Source organism: Benincasa hispida, chromosome 12 (assembly GCF_009727055.1).
Source record: "Benincasa hispida cultivar B227 chromosome 12, ASM972705v1, whole genome shotgun sequence".
Classification (NCBI taxonomy): domain Eukaryota; kingdom Viridiplantae; phylum Streptophyta; class Magnoliopsida; order Cucurbitales; family Cucurbitaceae; genus Benincasa; species Benincasa hispida.
This window is the reverse complement of record NC_052360.1, coordinates 19,575,484-19,580,626: the sequence shown is the minus strand read 5'-3', so window position 1 is coordinate 19,580,626 and position 5,143 is coordinate 19,575,484. Positions and strand designations below refer to the sequence as shown.

The window sequence follows — 5,143 nt, the reverse complement described above, 5'->3', positions numbered from 1 at the left end:
GTAAGAAAAGAATTGGTATTTTCTATTACATTAGTAATTTTCATATTAAGATTTGATAAGCATCATTCTAATATTCGATTTAAATTATTTGATCATTCGAATAAGCATCACTACAAGAATTTTTACCTTGAATGTACCATTTATGCACATTCCCAATAAACACGGGTTAGTTGAATATGAATTCTGATAACATTTTCACTTTCAATCCTTTGTCTTAAACCTTTTTTGTTTGTATATTTTTTAGGTTTTTGGAAGGGGTGGAGAGGAGATGGATTTCTTGCAACAGTAAGAGATTCAGGTGAAATTGTTCTCCTGTAAGTGCATTTTTGAGGATGCTTGCAAGTTTTTAAGCACAGTTTTCTAAGTGTTTTCAAGTGACTCTAATGATATGAAAAATTTCTGTTTCAGAAGTTATAGTGTGCTTATTTCTCTTTGGACCATATTGGATTAGAATGTAACACCCATTTTATGACTCATGGGTACTATTTATTTGTAGTTTAGATTTGATTCAAGGTGCTTGAGTTTGTAGGTCCGCACTATGGTAGTTTGTGGGTTATTCATGCAATTATGGTAGTCTTTGTGACAACTTTTGAGGTTGAGGTATATTGTGAGCTAAAATTTGCTTATTTGATGTACGTGTTCTGAATATTCATTTTTGGGGAATTCTGATAAGTTATGTTGAAGAACAAGTGGTTTGTGAAATACTTTGGGAGTGTGTTTCTTTGAAGAGGATTCAAGGTAAATTTTTGGTTTTTTGTGGTAGCTATCGTCATGCTGCCGAAAAATTTTTCATCTTCTTCATATCTCATATCTAGGTAACCAAGCTTCTCTTCTTCAAGATCTTGAAAAAGAAGATTCTCTCATTTATTCAACTATTGAGTTTTCTTGTTTTTGCAGATGCAAACAAAGGAGTAAATATTTGGTATCGCAAACCTCTTTATGCTTTTTCTTGGGGAACTTTAAGATCTAACACATTCACTACAAGAATTTTGTCTTGAATGTAGCCATAGAGCTAGATACTAACTATTTAAATCGGATGTTAAAGAACGCTAGTAGAGCAAATTCATCATAAATTTATACTTGTAATGATTTTTAGCTATATGCTAACCTAGCGTTTTCACATTTATTCTAGAATTTCTGGGACATTTTAAAAATTGAACTGAAATTTAAATATTCAACAAGAATGTCAGGAATATACACATAGATAACCATATAATAAGTTCAAATCTACATATGAGAATGATGGTTACAAAGTTCTAACCTCCGATGAAGGTTCCACGCTTAGTGAATGAATCTGTGCTCCTAAACCCAATGTCAACATTACACAACAAGCGCTCAAGACACTTTTTAAAGTGTACTTGTTTGGTTCCACACCATCCGAGAGCATCTCGACGAAGAAACTTAAACTCTGAACTGCTTGACCATTATCATAACAGGAAGATACAACTGAAGTCCATGAAATCACATTCTTTTTCTTAATTTTCTTGAAGGTTCTTATTGCAAATTTCAAGCTTCCAGACTTAAATAGAAGTTCGAAAGAGAGTTGCCACATTTGATTTTGATGTGGCAACTCTCTTTCGCCATTAAAGTGGTGGATGTGTGTATATATAAAAACCGCCCCGTTGGAATTCGTCTTTACGGAACGCACAGGAAAACAAAATTAAAATAAAATTAAAATGAATTTCTAAAAAAGAGAAAGCAGAACGGTTACCATTTTCGATTTCCCACACCAGAGAGACACCAACACGCCGCCGCACGCCGCCGTACCACACTCCAAATTCTCTACTCTCAACGCATGTAACCACGAAAATCTTCAACATGATTTGCACCAAGTGGCCGATAACATCCGTAAATTCGTCGCAGATTCCGATCTCTTCGATGTCTTGCCGGACGATCTCCTTATACACCTCCTCTGCCGCCTCGCCTCCTCTGCCTTCTCCCCTTCCGATCTCCTCAACCTTCTCTTGACGTAATTACATGCTTCTTTTCTTTTTCTTTTTTCCTCTGTTTTTTGTTGGTTTGTAAATTTCTCGTTTTTTTTTGGATGGTTTTGCAGATACAAGAGGTTGAATCGCTTGGTTCTTCATCCTTTGGTTTTGTCTAAGGCCGGACCGAAGGCGTTTGCAGTGAGAACGAAAAACTGGTGCGATTCCGCTCACCGATTTCTCAAATGCTGCGTCGACGCCGGTAATTCGGAAGCGAGTTACACGCTCGGAATGGTTTGTTTATCTTTTTCTGTTCTTTTTTGTGAAAAGGATGAAGAAATTGTTACTCTGTATTGAAGTAGGGAGGGGGATTAATGAATAATGATATCTATATTTTTTCCCCTCTGTAGATCCGATATTATTGTTTGAGGAATCGAGGGAATGGAGCTTCTTTAATGGCGAAAGCAGCGATTAAATCTCACGCTCCGGCGCTGTACTCACTCACGTGCGGTGGCAGTCGATGAGATGGTGTCGAGCAGGCAATAGCGATGGGACGAGGTGCAGTGGCTGGTAATGGGAGGGAGGAGGTGGCTGATGGGGAAAATTGGCTGGGGGGAGTGAAGCGGGAAATGAAAAAAATGGGGGGAATGAGTTTTGTTATTTTTTTTTAAAAAAGAAAAGGCGGATCTTTAATGTCGGTTTTAAACCGACATTAAAGGTATACCTACAATGTCGGTTTAAAACCGACATTAAAGATCCGCTTTTTAAAAAAACAAAACCAACATTGTACACCCGGTTTCACTTTTTCCAACCGACATTAAAGCCCAAAATTCTTGTAGTGATTAAAGCCTCAAAGTTGCTAATCGTATTAGAACCGTGATCTTAGGTCTATATGATCCAAGTTTTAAACACTTTAAAACCATGAATTAAACCTAAGTGAACATGCATGTCTTTTTTATTTCTTTTAGTTCTAATTTCTCTTTAACGTTTAAAAAGAAACAACTAAAAAACATTGCGCACAACGAGGCATTTATAACATTTATAAAGTAACCTATGTGTCATGCTTCATGCAATGTCCAGTCATTACTATATATAAATTTTATATAATTCGTAACAACCAAACAAACATGTTATCATTCACCCTTATACTGTAATAATTATAATATAAAGATGATGCATGTCAATGCTTTTTATGTATGCATAAATATAACTTTTATATTATATGATGCATGAGCATGCTCTGACATAATTAAATCATGCTTTTCTAAATTATAACAATTACAATAAATAGATGATGCATGACTGTTGCATAACCTAAGGTGGATTTACTATATGTGCATACCATATGACATATAAAACATACATCGCATGTAATAAACAAAGGATTAATGGACCAAGATGAGCCTTTACAAAAAAAACGGAATAAAAAACCCTATCTATTACATTTTTCATCGAGCAAACCAGTTCACAGGCGAACCGGGTCTTGAATCGCGAGGAGGTCTTGATCGTGTAGCATACTCCAGCAGGTAGACGATCGTTCAGCGCACACTAGACAATAGGAGCATAAGAAAACGATCGCGTAGACGACGACGAGGCTGCGAAGCCTGACCGTCCATGCGATCATGTAGCGCGATGATAGGTAAATGATTTACCTTGTGTTACTAAGCGATCGTTTAGTCAGTTACTAAGCGATGAAGCTTGCTGACTTAAACGATCATCTAGCGCGCGCGCTCTAAACGATACACGAGCGTCTCATCGTCTAACTGATGCATGCAACTTGGTAAACGATTTACCTTGCGATACTAAGTGATTGTTTAGTCAGTTACTAAGTGATAAAGCTTGCTGACCTAAACGATTGTCTAGCGTGGGCGCATTAAACGATACTCAGCGATCGTGTACCCGATCGTCAATCCGATACGACCAACTCTTGATCGCATTCCCCATCGTTTAATCGATGCGTTCAATCGTGATTGCGTACTCCTTCATCTTTATGATGCGATGGACATCGATCGTGTAGAACTTTTTCTGCATGATGCGATCAACCCTAGATCGTCTCCATCCTCGAAGAGCCACAACGCTTGCCCAGAACTTCGACGAATGACTCAAAACTTCAAATAAACTTTGAATACAGACTCGATAACGATTATTAATGCCCAAAAACACAGGGGCCTTTACAAATAACCACAAATGTAAAAGGATCTTAAACAAACCAAGGCTATTCATCCCGAAAACATCCATTAATCCGACACATCCACAACAGATTTAACAATTAAAACAGTGTAGAAATGCACCCACCATGAATGTATATTTCATTTCGTTGCAACAGATGAAATCGGAGTATTAGAACCTAGCTCTGATACCAATTGAAGGATCTCATACCAAGAATTCCATGAGTGTGTTCAGATCACTCCGATCTCACTGTGACCGAAAGACAAATGATATACATTCAACACATATAGTTATGCACATAAATCTAATTATTGGCATGCTCAGAACAAAATAAAATAACAGGGAAAGGATTCCATACCAGTTGAAGACTGTCTTCGAACTTTAGAACCCCAATGCAGCGGATCCCTCCAACAAATCTACCAACACTCGCCGGGAACGTTGACTACAACAATACGATCAACACGAACACGAATGCTGCAGCGGGGACGACACCACCACTAATGAGCCCTGGGTATTCTTGGAGTGAAAACCCAAAGGGTGGGCTTTGATGAATTCGGTAGAGGACGGAGGACAACGAGCTGTGTAGACGATAAATAAGTGGGAGATAAAACAGTGCTATCGTATAGCAGAAGTGCTTATCGTATAGATGAGCTCACGATCGTGTAGGAAAAGCTGAACGATCGGTTTAGGAAAAACGCATATGGTCGTTTAGATAAATCATGAGGCAGACGATCGTTTAAGACAGAGAAGCAACTATCGCATAGGCTCTCGGCGATTGTTTCACCAATTCTTTTGGGCGGTCGAAGAAATATTGAATGCACGATCCAAAATGAAAATTTTTTTCATTTTTAACCCATCGGTTACCATAACCAACGCTGCCCACTACCCACGTCCGAACATGGAAAATGATTAATTATCATATAATTAATCAATTAATTTATTTATAAATATAATCATATTATATTTATATCCTATAGTTTGATATCACATATCTACTATAGTATTTTCTCTTCTACTTGATATAATCATATTTATCTAATTTCCTCCAA

General features: G+C 37.4%; 1 pseudogene; it reads left to right on the top strand.

Annotated features, from left to right (window-relative positions):
- Nucleotides 1-1,585: 1,585 nt before the first annotated feature.
- On the top strand, nt 1,586-2,449 carry LOC120067438 (annotated as a pseudogene).
- The last annotated feature ends 2,694 nt before the right edge of the window (nt 2,450-5,143 follow it).